At 35.2% G+C, this 18,510-nt stretch overlaps 1 pseudogene; it reads left to right on the top strand.

The window, feature by feature from the left end:
• The window catches only part of LOC149141700 (peroxidase 27-like), a 114,729-nt pseudogene extending 96,742 nt beyond the window's left edge, over positions 1 to 17,987 (top strand).
• Positions 17,988 to 18,510: the final 523 nt, after the last annotated feature.

The raw sequence follows: 18,510 nt of genomic DNA, 5'->3' as shown, positions 1-18,510 counted from the left end.
AAATTTATGAGCAAGATGTAGTTGATAGTAATGCTAGTCTGAATTCCTTATTTGCATTATTTTTTCATGTAGATGACCCAATCAATTTTGAAGATGCATTCAAAGAAGAAAAATGGATTGTGGAAATGGAGGAAGAAATAGAAGCAATATAAAAGAATGACACATGGGAGCTAGTGAACCTTCAACAAGGAAAATAAGTCATTCGAGTGAAGTGGGTCTATAAGACCAAGAGCAATGTTGAGGGGAAAATTGGAAGGAATAAAGCGAGGCTAGTTTTCAAAGGATACAAGCAGCAACATGGAAGAGATTATGCAGATACATTTGCGCTAGTTACCAGGATGGAGACAGTGTGTATAGTTATGGCGATTGCAATGCAACATATATGTAAAGTGTATCAAATGGAGGTAAAATTAACGTTCTTGAATGGAGTATTGAAACAGGAAGTATATGTTGTACAACCACCTAGTTATGAGGTAGAAGGCCAAGAAGACAAGGTGTATAGGTTGACAAAAGCTCTTTATGGTTTGAAGTAAGCACTGTGTGCATGGTATAGCAAGATAGATGCTTACTTATTGGGAAATGGCTTCGACAAATGTGATGGCGAGCCTACTCTCTACATCAAAGAGAGTGATGGTAAGCTTATTATTTTTTTCTTATATGTAGATGATTTGATTTTTATTGGCAATGATGATTTCCTCATCATTCAATTAAAAAAAGTCATGAAAGGTGAGTTTGAAATGATTGACTTGGGGTTGTTAAGGTATTTTTTGGGCATAGAAGTGAAGCAAATAGAAAATGGCATTTTTATTTCTCAAGCAAAGTATCTTGTAGAAATTTTGGAGAGGTTTAATCTACAGAAACAAGCCCACACCAACTCCAAATGTCATGGGATTGAACTTGAGCAAAGATGATTGCAACAACAATTTCAATCCAACATTATACAAAAGTATGGTGGGCAGCTTGATGTATCTTACCACCATTAGGCCTGATATAATGTATGCCCTGAGTTTTGCGTTAAGGTTCATAGAGACACCCAAGGAGACACATTGGCAAGCAGCCAAAAGGATTCTAAGGTATGTCAATGGGACAAAATAGAATGGTATTTTGTACACTGCTACAAGTGATTTTAGGCTAGTTGGTTACACCAACAATGATTGGGCAGGAAGTGTCGATGATAGAAAGAACACATCAGGATATGTTTTTCATTTAGGTTATGGAGCCATTTCATGGGCTTCCAAGAAGTAGAAAATAGTGTCAGTGTCAACAGCAAAAGCTGAATATGTCATCGCAACAACAACAATGTGTTAGGCAATTTGGATGAGAAGGATGTTGAGGGATCTATGCAAAAACCAAGAGGGCACAACAACTATTTTCTATGACAACACTTCCACAATTGCAATATCAAAGAACTTTGTTTTTAACAAGAGGACCAAGCACATTGATGATAAATATAATTTTATTAGAGAGTTAATTAACAATGGTGAAATTTTGTTGCAGCACTGCAGGTCACACGAACAATTTGTTGATATCTTCACAAATCCATTGACACGTGAAAATTTTGTTTATCTTAGAGATTATTTGGTATATGTCAATGGTGACAGTTGTGATTCAGGGGGAGTGCTAGAAAATTAATCCCAACCACCGTGTTAAACATACTAATAGCAACCATACTTGTTAGTTGATTTTTGCAGGTTGCAGATTTTGTCTACAAGCTGAAGGACTCAAGTTCTAAGAAGAAATACATTAGAAAATTCTGCAAAACACATAAAACATTTAATAAGGAATGTGTATTTAATAAATATTTGGTAAATATGTGTGGTCCAACATTTACTGTGAAACTCTTACCTGTATCCCGCAACCTCTACAATTTCTAAAAATCATTTATTATGTAAAATCATCCATACCGTGTCTTAACGTTTTGTTCAGTCATGCATTAATGTGTCAAAAATGTATGTTTTGATAAATTTGAATGTAAAATTCATTTTCATGGTAGAGAGAGAGTCGAGGGTGTAAGTCTAAGAGGTAGAGAGGAAAAAATCGTAGAGAAAATATTAGTGGGCGCGTGAAAACAATAGTTATTGGGTTTTACCACCACTAGTAGAAAATGAGCAATTAGTGACTAGGCGACTAAAAAAGTTAGTCGCCATAGCTTTTCCAAGTGAAGCACTACCAAAAATGAGCAATATTAAGTGACCAAAATAAAAACGACTAACATAAATCACTAATTTAGTTGCGGATCAAAATATGTGAGTAGCTAATAAGTAATGCAACTAAAAATCACTAACATGAATGACTAATTTAGTCTAAGAAAAAAAATACAACTTCCTAACAAGTACTACAATAATATGATTCAATTTTTTATGTTAGTCATCTTATTTGTGTCAAGCAATCTAAACTTACAAGTGATAGGGGATTGAAAGGTTGTTCAAGATTGGTTGAAAGGTTATCATTCCTTAAACACTTCTTCATCCTCACATGGTGTATAGGTGAGCCAACTTTGTATTGGCATTATGATGCATGTGTTGTACTTGATGACAACCCACTTGTAGCAAAACAACTCACTTGTATATGGTAACTAGATGAATCTACAGAAGAGATATCAGATGTGACAGAATGCATGATAGTTGTGACAAAATGCAGGGCAGCTCAAAGGAATCAATTCACAGTGCAGCAGGTTAACAACAAAGAATTACAGTTTAGAATACAAAGAATGAAGAAAGAGAGGTATATGCAAGTTCACCTTGACCAAGCTGCGTATACACGCAGGTTCACTGAACACAAGTAGCATATACGTACACACGCATTTTCACAGAAGGAAAAGCATGTATATGTTGGAAAACTAAGTTTTTGGTCCGAGGTATTTGGTCCAAGGTATTGGTCCTAAGTGGTTTCGATCCATGTTATTGAGAAAGGCCTAAAAATATATAAGGAGGAGAAGATCACTAGGCCAATATGTGCAAGTATTGAATATCTGATGAAGTGTGAGGTCCAGTATGCAAGTTATCGACTTATGGTGCTTTGCTTGATCTAAACCAAGGATGAACCTTAGCAGTTGATGACGGATAAGATCTAATGATGGATCGGGATCTTAGGGCTTGAAATGAATTATCATTATGTGGTTTGATCATGTATAGTATCGATCAGAATACTGATGCATGTGTTGTTCTGTAAATGTTATGATCTGGGTATAACTAAAGTCTAGAATAGTTGCAAAATCATGAATTAATATTTGCAGATGCATACACTGGTTGGCTTTGGTAAAAGCGCATATACACGCTGGTTTGGCTCATCAGAGTAGTGTATACATTATGAAATATGATAATTGAAGTTGCAATTGGATCTGGTGTTGTTGTAGAAATTCTGGGTTCTGCTCTGTGTTCTGGTAACTGTGTTTTCATGACAGTATACTAAATATTTAGATTGATTGCATGTGATTTGCTTCAGTGATGATGGGCCTTCAGTGATTCAGTTGTGGGTGATTCAGATATTGATGATTGAGTTTCAATGATTGATTGTATTGTAGTGGTGATTGATTTTGAGCTTCAATGTTGTTGATGGGTCCAGTATGAATATTGGATGAAATGTGGCCTTCAGATTGTGGTGTTGTGTTCTAGGAGTATCTAGTATGAAAATTATGAAAATTTATGAAACGTGGTCCCTGGAGGAAGAGATAAGGTCGTAGTCTTCTGTAGGTCAGCATCTACGTACTGGTAAACATATCAGCCAGTATAAGAGCTAGGGGGTTGGAGCTCCCTTCCAATAACAGCTGGAAAACGAGTGAAGGTTGGAGCCTTCAGTAAGCCGGCGCCTACATACTAGTAAACGGATCAGCTAGTACAAGAGCTAGGGGGGTGTAGCTCCCTTCCAGTAGAAGCTGGAGAACAAGAGAAGGTTGTAGCCTTCTGCAGGTGGGTGCCTGTGTACTAGTATGAGTCTGCACCAGTAGAAGATTGTAAACAAGTTTTTCTTATATTAAAAGAAGACAGCATCAGGTGGTTTTTGTCCTTCATTGGGTTTCCACCTTAAATCTTGGTGTTCATGTGTGTTTCTTATGTGTGATGGTTTGTTCTGATATTACTACACATGGTTACTGTTTATATGGTTAATGAAGTACTAATTAAAGATCAACATATGATGAATTAACTGAATCACAAGTTTGTTGGATATATGCTGGTTGCCTTAAACACAGTTGCGTGTACATGTGGGTTACCTTCATTGAAGTAGCATATATAAATTTGAGTATGAAAAGAAAAAGATTATTGAATTCACTAATACTGATTCACCCCCTTTCTCGGTATTATTTCCAACACTTTGAACTATGTATCTCTAATAATTTGTAATTTTAAAAATATATTTTTTAATAAAAAAAATTATTTTATGTATTTTTTAAAAATCTATTCATTGAATCTAATTGGGTATAGTTCTAATTTGAAATTAATTTAAAGGGAAATTTTAATTTTTAAGGCTATAATATCAAATAAAAACTACTTTAATTTCATATTAACCAACATACATCCATCTTAACCCTGGACCTATCGAGCGTTGAGAGGGGTCCAATCTCTCGAGGTGCAAACTTTTTTTTCTAGTGAAAAACTTGAGGAAATGTTTTCACCTCGAGAGATTGGATCCCTCTCGGCACTTGATAGTTATAGGGTTAATATGGATCTAGGTTGGTTATATAATACTATATAATATCTATATTTTTATTTGTGTCTCTTTGTTATTCCCTCTCTCTATATCACCCCCGAAACATACACACTCTCTCTCCCTCTCTTCCCCTTCTCTCCCTCTCTATCTATATCCTTCTCTTTGTTCCCTCCCGCTCTCCTCTCTTCCTCAATCTCTCTCCATGAATCCCTTGTCACCCCCTCTCTCTATCCACCTTTCTCCCTCTATGTTTTTCTTGTTCCATCCCTCTCCTTCCCCCTCCAATCCCATCTCTCTCTCCTCATGTCTATCTTCCTTCCTCTTTATCCCTTATCTCCCACCTCCCTCTATCTCTCCACCCCAAATCACTCGCCCTCTCTCACTCTCTATTCCGTCCAACTCTATCACTATCTCCCCCCCTCCCTATCCTTCTCCATCTCTCTCCCTTCCCCTTCTCTCCCTATGTCTATCCTCTCCTCTTCTTTCTCTTCCCTCCTCTCCTCTCTCCCTCACTCTCTCTCCATCTCTCCCTCCTCATTCCTGTCTCTCTCCACCTCTATCTCTCTATGTCTTTGTTCTTTCCTCCCTCTATCTCCCACTCCAACTCCATCTCTCTCTCTCTCTCCCCTCTCTCTTCCTTCCTCTCACTCCCTCTCTCCCACCTCACTCTCTCTCTCCCCCATCACTCTCTCTTTCTCTCTCTCTATCCTCCAACTTTTTCACAGTCTCGCTCCCTCTCTCCACCCCCTCCCCAACTCTCTCTTAAATTTGATCACATTGTATTGTGTTTAAAAAATTATCTAAATTAGAAAAATTTAATTGGTTTTAAAATATTAAACCTATATTTTGGATCAATCATGTCAAAGAAAATAAAATAATGAAAAACTTTAAAAAATCATGCACTATATTTAATCTATTATAATTAGTCAATTTTCTTGCTCTCATCCTTTGGATCCTTAGCTATGATGGATTGATGCATATATATATATATATATATATATATATATATATATATATATATATATATATATATATATATATATATATATATATATATATATATATATATATATCTAAAGAATTGGCATAGATCCATCTTAGCTTAATTTTATTAAAACCTTATTTTAATTTCTATGGGAATATTTTTAGTAGTCATTAGGATAGAGGGTTTAAATATATATATCAGATTGTAACATTTTCCCCTTTTAGATTCAATTAAGAAAATGTTGTAAAATTAAATTAAATTAAAATAATTTTACTATGAAATTAGTTATGGTTTTTTGGCATGTGGTATTGATAAGCCATGGTATTGACCCATGGTATTGTAAAAAAGCAGATTTACAGGTTAATATCTGAGGGTGAATATCCATGGTTAACAATCTTGTCATATTGTTATAAAATATTTGATTGTGAAATAATTTATGTTTTTATTGTTATAAAATATTTTGATTGTGAAATAATTTATTTTTTTGGGCATGTGGTATTGATAATCCATGTTATTGACCCATGGTATTGTAACAAAGACTATTTTTTACAAGTTAATAATATCTACCGTAATGTGGGGGTGAATATCCACGGTTAAGAATCTTGTCATATTGTTGTAAAATATTTTAGTTGTGAAATAAGTTATGGTTTTTGGACCTGTAGTATTGATAAGCCATGGTATTGGCCCATGGTATTGGTTGTAAAATATTAAACCTATATTTTGGATCAATCGTGTCAAAGAAAATAAAATAATGGAAAACTTTAAAAAAACATGCACTATATTTAATCTATTATAATTAGTCAATTTGCTTGCTCTCATACCTCAGATCCTTAGCTAAGATGGATCTATGTCGATTCTTTATATATATATATATATATATAAAGGACCCGCATAGATCTATCTTAGCATAATTTTATTAAAACCTTAATTTAATTTCTATGGGAATATTTTTAGTAGTCGTGAGGATAGAAGGTTTAATTAAATTAAAATAAAAATGTGGTATTGATAAGCCATGGTATTGACACATGGTATTGTAACAAAGCGGATTTACAAGTTAATATCCATGGTAAAGTGAGGGTGAATATACATGCTTAAAAATCTTGTCATATTATTATAAAATATTTGATTGTGAAATAATTTATGTCTTTTGGGAATGTGGTATTGATAATCCATGGTATTGACCCATGGTATTGTAACAAAATCTATTTTCTACAAGTTACTAATATCTACCCTAATATGGGGGTGAATATCAACGGTTACGAATCTTGTAATATTGTTGTAAAATATTTTGGTTGTGAAATAAGTTATGTTTTTGGACTTGTAGTATTGATAAGCCATCGTATTGGCTCATGGTATTGTAAGAAAGCCTATTCACTAGTTAATAAAAAAATCAAAATATAACAAATTAAATTTTATTATTTTTATTAATTTAACTTTTTATTATTAATTGAGGTCATATTTAAATGTTTACACTCATCCCAATATCATTTTTAACTTCTTATTCTTCTTTTTAATTTAGCATCTTAGGAAAAAATAACAAATTCTTATTAAAAATAAATAATTTAACCCAATTGCAATTTATATATTTTATTTTATATTATACTTTTATTTTTATTTTCAAATTATAAATATTTCTTTTCATTTTCATTTCCAATACAATGGTGGGTTCACATAAAATATTCACATATTACAACATCACATTGTATATTTTTCTCTGCCTTGTCTATATCTGTGTGGAAATTCCAGAAGAAGGAAGACCATCAACGTGATCTATGGATTTCATGGGATTTGAACCCCAGATGGAGTTTGCATGGGAAACACCTTAGGAGAGCATCAACGATTAGATGGAGGAAGGGAAAGGTCACTGGGCATGGATATTTTGGTAATTTGTACATGTGTATGAATTTGGACTCTGTTCTTCCTTTTTACTAAAGAGGATTCTTGTTTGTATGGGTAAATAATTTCAAGGGTTTATATGATCAAATTATAAATTTTATCTAGAGTTTAGACTTTAATGATTTTGATAAGGGCAAGTTCATTGGGCATGGATATTTTGGTAATTTGTACATGGGTATGAATTTGGGCTCTGTTCTTCCTTTTTACTAAAAAGGATTTTTGTTTGTATGGGTAAATAATTTTGAGGGTTTATATTATCAAAGCATAAATTTTATCTAGAGTTGAGGGTTTAATGATTTTGATAAGAGCAAGGTCATTAGGCATTGATATTTTATCTAGAGTTGAGCGTTTAATGATTTTGATAAGGGCAAGGTCATTAGGCATTGATATTTTATCTAGAGTTGAGGGTTTAATGATTTTGGTAAGGGCAAGGTCATTAGGTATCGATATTTTTTTTTGATAAGGGCAAGGTCATTGGACGTGGATATTTTGGTAATTTGTACATGGGTATGAATTTGGACTCTGTTATTCCTTTCTACTAAAGTGGATTTATGTTCTTATGGGTAAATAATTTTGAGGGTTTATATGATCAATGCTTAAATTTTATGTAGATTTGAGGGTTTAATGATTATGATATTTTGGTAATTTGTACATGGGTATGAATTTGGACTTTTTTCTTCCTTTTTACTAAAGAGGATTTTCATTCTTATGGGTAAATAATTTTGAGGGTTTATGTGATCAAATCATAAATTTTATCTAGAGTTGAGAGTTTAATGATTATGATGCAGATCTTGATTGCTACCAACGATTCATCAAAAAAAATGCACAAGTAAGCATTTTTCATGTCCTTATTGTACAAAGGGTTTAATTATTATAATAATGCAGATCTTGATTGTGGCCAACAATTCATCAAAAGATAATGGAGAAGTAAGCATTTTGCATGTCCTTATTGTACAGATCAGTTCGATCCTCCCTAACTTTTCTAGGGTCAGAATGCATGAAATTTTATTTTTTTCTTTTCACCCTTTTTTAGTGGTTGATTGTTTGTCTAATGGACCCTACCATGCCCAAATTAAAAGGGCTCAAGTGATGCAAGAAAAAATTCTGCTATGATGCAAATTCTAGACCTTCCTCAAACTTTGTTACATGAAATTAAAATTTCTTGTAATCATGAACATAAAATATTTTATGTTTCATCCTTAGATTCTAATCTCAATCCCTAAATTTTTAAACCATGTTACTATATTTTAAGTAGAATATACTTAGATCCATTAAACCTTACAACTCTCCAAAGCTTAAGTTAATTTCAGCTAAAAAGAAGGAAACTAAACAGCTTTTGCAATTTAGATTCAATTCTTCCAGACAATGATTAAAAATGGAAGAACTCAATGGTCTGATAAATTTTACTCACCCATCAATTTTGAATACCTTTGGTATTATTTTGAACCTAATTAACATAGAGGGTAGAAGAAGAAGAGGATCCTGGATGAGGTGGACCCCAACCTACTTGATACTTTTCAAAAGTTGGGCATGCCCTTGACTAGAAGAAGAGATGACTAAACGTTGTTGTAGATGTTGTTTTCAATAGTGTTTTCATTTCTACCATGCATAGGTAGACTCTATGGGTAGTTGAGGTTATCTTTTGTTCGTTATAAGAGGTAATTCAGGAGTATCTTTATCTAGTTAGGAAGTAGCTTGGTAGGGTTGTTGCTCCTGCTAATAACTATTATGCTGCATTGTATTTTTATTTTTTTAGTGATAGCTCCTTCTATTAAATCTCCAAGCACACTTTTTCACCCATGGATATATCCACTTATTTAAGGATGAATGAGATGGATACTAGGAATTTGACAAAACTCTTATTTTTTAAATGAGAGGAGCTATGTGAGGTGAGAGGATTTCTATGGCATATATTGAAGGATGAATTGTACCATATTATGACATCAATCATCTCCATGCCACAGTAGTGGATCTCTATTGCACCAAGCGATCAATAATAAAGTATTCCACTATAAAGAATTGGTATGTCGGGGATGAGGAATGCAGATTTGGGATTTATAATTTTATTACGAAAAGGGGTTTGTGTAATCAAGACAAATCAAAGATTTCATGGACCTGAGTAGAGACTAGTTCAACAATCACCTAGAAATACTCGAGCATTGTTTTGAAAGGTGATGATGCAATTGGAGAGTTCTATTTTGTTTCCTTTTAGGTTTTAACCCCGTATAAAAATTACCTACATATGAATTCTAAAACAATGACAATAAATAATGCGAGAGCATAACACGGAAAACACATATACGCAGAGATTTTCCCCTGGATCGCAAAACTGAGACTACCAACTTGATTTTTCATTATATTCCTTTCAATGTTACAATACATATTTATACATGCCAAAGCATCCAATACCATGGACCAAAAACCATCGCGTCCAAAACCATGTGCGAAAAAAATTCACAAAACCATAGGTAGGTCTGCCCAACCTAACATAGGGTCCAAAACCAAAATTTTCTGGGTTGCTGCCCCGAACCCCATAGAGTGGGGTTACCTGTACCCCTAAAACCCCATGTGGCTCCCCTTGCTACGCAATCGGCACAACGAAGGGGGGGCTCCGTCCCCCCTCTAACTCCTTGGTTAACTACATGGACTAGTCATGGAAAGAATATAACACAACCCAACATTCTCCCACTTGTTCTTTTATTTCCACAAAGGGCCACAAGAGAGCTTAGTCATTTATCCAACCCTGCAATGCCCATTATTTCTCTACACCAAGAGAACTTCTTTGAGCTCATAGATTTTGTCAATGCATCTGTAGTATTCTTCAAAGTGTCCACCTTTACCAACAACACCCTTTTTTCTTCTATCATATCCCTTACAAAGTGATATTGAACATCAACGTGCTTTGTCTTTGAATGATATGCAGGGTTCTTTGCCAAGAAAATTGCACTTTGGTTGTCACAGTCTATCCTTATAGCTCCCTGTACTAACCCCATACTTGAACACAATCTCTGCAACCAAACTACTTCCTTGCTTGCATGAGTGGCTACCATGTATTCTGCCTCTCTAGTTGATAGTGCCACTACAGATTGTTTCTTACTCATCCAACTAACTGCACCTCCAAATAGGTTAAACACGTACCCACTTGTAGATCTTCTCTGATCCAGATCTCCAGCCCAGTCTGCATCAACAAAGCCACGAATATCCAACACTCTGTCCAATCCTAGTCTTCCTTGGTAGCACAAACCATAATCACTGGTGCCACGCAAATACTTGAAAACCCGCTTCACTACTGTCCAGTGCTCCTTCCCTAGTTTTGACATAAACCTGCTCAATACTCCCACTGCATGTGCAATGTCTTGTCTAGTACAGACCATCGCATACATCAAACTACTCACTGCACTTGCATATGGAAAACATGACATGTCCTCTTCCTCTTCTTGGACATTGTTCAGCAGATAACTTTACACCTACAGGAATAGGAACCTTCACCAGTTTACTATCCTACATATTAAACCTATGCAATATTGTCTCGACATACTTCCTCTGGTTTAACCAGAGCTTCCTCTTTGTCCAATCTCTTTTAATTTCCATGCCCAAAATATAGTTTGCAGCACCAAGATCTTTCATGTCGAATTTGGAGGACAAATGGGTCTTCAAATCCTAGATAATTTCTTTGTCATTTCCAACCAACAACATATCATCCACATATAAGACCAGATAAATAACACGATCACCAATTAATTTAAAATACACGTAATGATCTACTTTGCTTCTGGTGAAGCCAAGTCCCTGTATAAATGTATCAAATTTATGATACCACATCCTTGGTGACTGTTTTAACCCATAGAGAGACTTCTTTAACTTGCATACTAGTTCTTTCTTACCCTTCACCGTAAAGCCTTCAGGTTGCTTCATGTAGATCTCCTCTTCCAAATTCCCGTGAAGAAATGTTGTCTTCACATCCATCTATTCTACCTCAAAATCAAAAGCAGCAGCAACAGATAAAAGTAATCTAGTAGAAGTTACCTTCGAAACAAGAGAAAAAAATCACCAAAATCAATTCCCGACACCTGGGAATAACCTTTTGCTACCAACCGAGCTTTGTATTTCTCCACCTTTCCTTCTACATTTGTCTTCTTCTTGAACACCCATTTGATTCCAATGGGTTTCCTTCCAGCCAGAAACTCCACTAGATCCCAAGCCTCATTTTTGTGCAAAGATACCATTTCATCAACCATGGCCTCTTTACAGAGTTTTCCATCCTCTGAATCTACTGCTTCCTTCACAGTTCTGGGATCATCATCAATAATAGATAAAGAAAAATTTGAACAGAAAGTAGATGGACTATACCTTTCTGGCTGCCTTCTTTCTCGAATTGATCTTCTCAGACTCAGAGTTTGTGGCTTTTCATCTTCTGATTCCTCCTCTGATATGGAGTCTGATTCTTCCTCCTTTAGCTCAAACTCTATTTTCTCAATTTTCCTTTGGTTGGACTTCATGTTTAATAACATCTTTCACCTCTCTGAACACCACATCTCTATTGTACACAACCTTCCTTGTTACTGGTTTCCAAAGCTTATAACCTTTAAACCACCCTTATACCCAATAAAGATGCACTTTTCAGATTTACTATCCAACTTGGTTCGTTTCTCCTTTGGGACATGTACATATGCATCACATCCAAATACCCTCAAATGTGAAAGAGAGGGTTTCCTACCAGTCCATGCCTCTTGTGGAGTCTTATCCTCCAATGTTGATGAAGGTGATCTATTGACTAGGTAACATACTCTCTCCACCGCCTCTGCCCAGAATTCATGTCCTAACCCGACACCACTGAGCATGCTTCTTGCTATTTCCATCAACGTCTTGTTCATTCTTTCTGCAACTCCATTTTGCTGAGGTGTATATGGAGTAGTATTCTGCCATGATAAACCACACTTCTTATAGAATTATTCAAATTCCTTACTTCAAAACTCTCCACCATTATCTCTCCTCGGCACCTTTATCTTCTTCTCTATCTAGTTTTCCACTGGAGCCTTAAATTCTTTAAACCCGTCAAAGACTTCAGATTTATTCTTAAGGAAATATATCCATCTATTCCTTGAGAAGTCATCTATAAATGATACATAGTACATAGACTTACCCAGTGATGGAACCTTCACAGGTCCAAACACATCACTATGCACAAGCTCTAATATCTGTTTCGCCCTCTTACCACCAGAGGGGAAACTCACCCGATTCTGCTTCCCATATACACAATTTTCACAAAAATAAAAATCCAAAGAGCTATTACTCATACCTTCTACCATACCTTTACCATGAAGTATTTGAAGGCCTGTCTCTCCAATATGTCCCAGCCTTTGATGCCACAGCATGTTCTTCTCTCCAGAGACCACTTGATTTTCTTCTCCACTTTTAGGAACCACGGAACTGTTGCACCCATCAACAATAGTGCTACCTTGCAGATTGTACATAGTTCCAATTCGAACTCTCTGCATCAATACCAATGCCCCCTGAACCATATTGTAGGTATCCTTATCAATCACTATTTTTACACCTGCATCATCCAGCTTGCTTACAAAAATCAGATTTCTGGCTAATGCAGAAATATGCAGAACACCTGGAAGTGTTCTAACCCTTCCACCTTGCAACTTCAACTTTACTTTTCCGTGACCAACAATTCTAGCCTTCCTGTCATCCCCCAAGAAGACATCACCACGATCATATTTCTCATACTCGCAGAGCCACTCTCTATGGGGAGTGAAGTGAAAGGATGCACTTGAGTCAATCAACCATGCCTTATGATCTACATGTGTACTTGAAGAAGCCAAGTACACATCCCCACCTTCATCTGAGGTGGTTTTCACCTCTGTAGAAGGAGCATCATCAGATCCCTTTCCTTTGTCAGGAGCTTTAGATTTACAGTCCCTTTTGTAGTGCCCTTCCTTTCAACATTTTCAGCACACCACCTTTGCAAGTTTTCCTGGAGATTTAGATCTCCCACTAGATTTAAATCTCCCACTCGATGACTTTTTTTTTTTTTCTGTTCTGGGACCGTCCTCGTACAGACAAGGCATCACCATTCTGACTCTCCATATTTTTCCATCTCATCTCCTCTGACAGCAAGGATGAGACTATTTCATCAAACTGCAAGGCAGTTTCATTTCTACCTATTGCAATAACTAGACTATCCCACGAATCTGGTAGAGAACACAACAAACTGATGCACTTATCTTCATCTGAAATTTTAATATCAACAGATGCTAATTGACTTACCACAGTATTAAATGCGTTCAGATGCTCTGTCACCGAGTCTCCATCTTTCATCCTCAGGTTATACATCTTTTTCCACAAGAACAGTTTATTCACCAGAGGCTTAGATTGGTACAAAGTCCCTAACTTTTCCCATAAATACTTTGCCGTAACTTCCCCTGATATATTCAACAATACTGAATCTGAGACACACAATCATATTGTGCTCTTTTCCCTCAATCCAACTTATTCCATTCATCATCAAACACTCTCGTTGGTTTAGTACCTAGATCTACTGCAATCTACTGATCTTTATCCACCAACAAATCCTCCATCTTGAGTTTCCACAACTCAAAACTATGACCATTAAATTTGTTGATCTCTATCTTTCCACTACTCGCCATCTTCTTTCATCACCAAAAACGATCTCGCATATCTCCCACTAAACGGGGTCTACCACAGGCCCAAGCGAAACCTCTCAGCAACAAAGGTGTCCCCTTGAAGCCAAAACAGCTCTGATACCAAATGTAGGTTTTAACCCCGTACAAAAATTACCTTCATAGGAATTCTAAAACGCAGAAAATAAACAATGTGAGAGAATAACACATAAAACACATATACATAGAGATTTTCCCCTGGATCCCAAAACCGGGACTACCAGCTTGATTTTTCATTATATTACTTCCAATGTTACAATACATATTTATGCATGACGAAGCATCCAATGCCATGGGCCGAAAACATTGCGTCCAAAACCATGGACCGAAAAACATGCACAAAACCATAGGTAGGTCACCCCAACCTAACATAGGGTCCAAAACCAAAATTTTCCAGGGCACTACCCTGGACCCCATAGAGTGGGGTTACCTGCACCCCTCAAACCCCCTGTGACTCCCCTTGCTACGCAATCGTCACAACGAAGGGGGGGCTCCGCCCTCCCTCTAACCCCCCGGTTAACTACATGGGCTAGTCATGGAACGAATATCACACAACCCAACAGCCTTGAAAAATAACTATCAATAGGGGGGACAAAGATGATCCATATAGGGAAGAATTGCAGGAGTAGGATTATTTCTAAAATTATATCTATAGGTAAGTCAAGGGACTACTACAGAGTATTAGTGCAGGTGCAACCAAATTATCATAATGCAAGGAATTTTTCACAGTGTGATTTGATGCTCATCGGTGACCAGGAGGCTACAAATACTTATTGTTACATTCAGGTACAATTGAGTTTCATTCTAAAGTCTCTAGTTTCATTTATTGAATGGGTTAAAAAATCAAGCATATCATTGAGTCAAATAGACACCCACATGTCACTACATGTCATTGTGAATACTCTTTGTTTTTAATACAATTAGAAGTGAGCAATATGATGTGTGTACACACAAAAAATCCTAGCATCATGATGAATCCCCCTCCAATTCCATTTTTTATGGTGACATTTTATTTTTTTTGTTTATACAGGTCATCTAGCAACATAGTGGCCACTATCGAATGTTGAGGTATATGTCATATAAATCTTTTATAGTATACTTTATTTTATATTCAAGTATTCATTATCTTTCATGTCTTATACTCTCCATTGTATCTTCTTTCATTTTCAGGATAGGAACTAAATATTGATGGTAAGAAGAAACAATTGAAGAAAGAGGAGAACAATAACACTGGAGTGACAAATGCAAAATGAGAGAGAGAAGAGAATCTATCTAGTGATACCCTTAGAGCCAATATCTTGCATAAGACACACTCATAGAAACTGATGGTCAAGCCTTTAGAGTTGGTGAATTCACTTGCAATGCTTTGCAACATAGTGATCATGTTTTGAAATGATGAAACAATATTTCATGTATAAATTGTAGCCCAACCCATATTAAGTTGGAAACTCATATTTTAATACTTGATATTTTATATAATAAAATTTATATGGTTGAAATTATTTTATTTTCACTTGATATTATTTAGTCTTGTAATTAACATATGTAGCTTTGTGTTATCATATTAGATAAACATGCACATTGTATGACATTTACTTAAAATTTAGTTGCAAAATCATACTAATTAATTTATGGTGATTAATAATAAACACATAAAATCAATCTAAAACTACTAAATTAGTAATTTATATTAATTAATAATGAATATGATTAAAATGAATATACGACTAAATTAGTCATTTATAATGATTATGAATGAAATTAAATGAAATGAATAGAAACTACTAAATTAGTTGATAATATAATGAATATGACAATACCAAAAACAAAAATTAACTACTGTAAATGATAAAAAAATTATTATTAAATGATGACTAAATTTTGCATATATACGACTATTAGTAGCTAATTTACAACATCTTATAACACGACTAAAATTTAGTCATATTTCTTTGGTCATTAATTGGTTTTAAATGATGACTAAAATTTGCATATATATGACTATTAGTAGCAAATTTACAATATCTAATAACACGACCAACGTTTTGGTCATATCTCTTTGGTCATTAATTGGTTTTCTTGAGTCATATAGTAATATATTTTGTTATATATTTGGTCATTAATTGCAACAATTAATGACTAAACCAATGAAAAATTAATGACCAAATTTATAACTAAATATACTACTAGGTGATAAAATTGAGGAAACCAATTAATGACTAAGCTAAAAATGACTAAAAGTTGGTCGCGTTATAAGATATTCTAAATTAGCTACTATTGGTCACCCACTGAAAAATGGTCGTTTATATGAAAATTTTAGTTGTTTTTTAGTAACTAATTAGTCATTTTGTACTAGTGCATGTGTTACTCTGTAACCCTTGGTGAAGCGTAAATCACAATAATATTTTTTTGTTTTACTTGGGGCTTCAATCTCCAGTTATCATGCAAATGTGTTTTCCTATGTTTTTATATGATAATCTAAAGTTTGGTTTGTTGTGATATGGTTTTAGACTTTCACACTATTTTTACAACAACCACTCTGTTTTTACTCTATTTTGTCATGGGTTAAAATTATGTTTTAAGCCTCTATCCAGTTTCGATTTTATTTTCGCAACTGGAGATTTTACCTCCACAACTAATTTGTTGAGGGAAACTCCTCTCCTCTGCCACTTGTAAAAAAATTTAACAAGTAATATTTTTGGTCTCCCCTCTCCTCCTCATTTTGTTTTCAGTTTTGTAACGATAAGTTCATTAATGTGGTTAGAGGGATGTGATGTGTCTTTATTATTGAATACAAAGAAAAACAACCAAGCTATTGAAAAGGACGCTATCCAAATTTGAGTTTGGGGGGATATCAAGTAATTGATGCTGCCAAGGCATACCTTGAAAAGCAATGCCTTGGTGTTGCCTCTTGTGTTGATATTCTTACAGTGGTTTCTAGAGATGCAGTTCATATGGTAAGTAATTGTTTTCTAAAATCTGCAATTGAGTAAAATTCAGTAGTAATTCAACACATTTGCTTATATTGTTACATTGGTTGCCAGAGATGCAGTTGATATAGTAAGTAATTGTTTGTTGAAATCTACAATTAAGTTAAATTCAGTAGTAATTCACCACTTTCATCTATAGGATATCATGATCATCAATCCTTCAATGTACTAACAACCTCATGGTTAAATGACTTGTGGCAGCTTAGAGGGATGCTGTGGAGACTACCCACAAGATGGAGGGATGGTGTGGTATCGATTTTGAATGAGGCACTGACAAACCTTCCTCCCCCTTTTGCAAACTTGGAGCGTCTGAAGTCTTCATTTGTGAGGAAAGGTTTAAATGTGAAGGACATGGTTGTGCTATCTGGTGCACACACTATTGGCACTTCCCACTGCCCCATTTTTAGTAACAAAATCTACAACTTCACTACGAACTTAGACGTGGATCTGTCGTTAGATAAATCCTACGCCCAACAACAGAAAATAAAGTGTAAGCCTAGAGAGAATAGGACCAAAATAGTGGCGATGGACCCCGAAAGCTTCAGAACATTTGACAACCACTACTAGGTGAACTTGAAGAAGATAAGAGGACTCTTTGGATCAGATGTTTCCCTCCTCACTGATCCAACTACAATGGCCCTAGTAAATTCAGCTACAATGGACTCGAATTCAATTTGGTTTCTGTTGGAGTTTGGAAGATCGATGGAGAAGATGGGTAGGATTGGTGTTCTTACTGGAAATGAAGGGCAGATCAGATGCCAATGCGTTCTTGTTAATTAATGAAGAACCTATCTGGGGCACCTAATACTCCATCCATGTGCACATAATTTTATTTGGGGGATGTTGGGCTATACATATATTTTTTCAGTAAAAAAAACACTTCATTTCATTATAAAAGAGGAAGTACAAATGTCATGCTTCTTAGTATCTCTTTTGTTCTCTACCCATCCCATTTACAAAATTATTATTCTACAAAAAGTAATCAACTCATCGTGTACCATTATCTTTTGTGCTACTTGATTTTACAGGTCTCCTCATAGTCTCCCAAAGTTATGGAATATGGGCTTTTCCCCTGTATATTTCCTATCAAAAGTTTATAACTAGACTCGTCATATGCTAGTCTAAAAAAACAGAGTGGAATACAAAAATCGTGTTACAAAAAGCATGTTTGTGACATAGGACCAAAGCTAGTAACCTCATATGAAATTTATGTAGTCATCCCTTATCTTAACATGGTTTTCAAAAACTGCATATAAGATCTTACCAGATCCCACCTTAAAACCTCTTTTGGATAGGAGGTCAG

Source organism: Pinus tabuliformis, chromosome X (genome assembly GCF_031772625.1).
Source record: "Pinus tabuliformis cultivar Carrire ecotype Pingquan chromosome X, CPIR1, whole genome shotgun sequence".
Classification (NCBI taxonomy): domain Eukaryota; kingdom Viridiplantae; phylum Streptophyta; class Pinopsida; order Pinales; family Pinaceae; genus Pinus; species Pinus tabuliformis.
The sequence above is the reverse complement of the archived record's forward strand: the minus strand, read 5'-3'. Positions and strand labels throughout refer to the sequence as shown.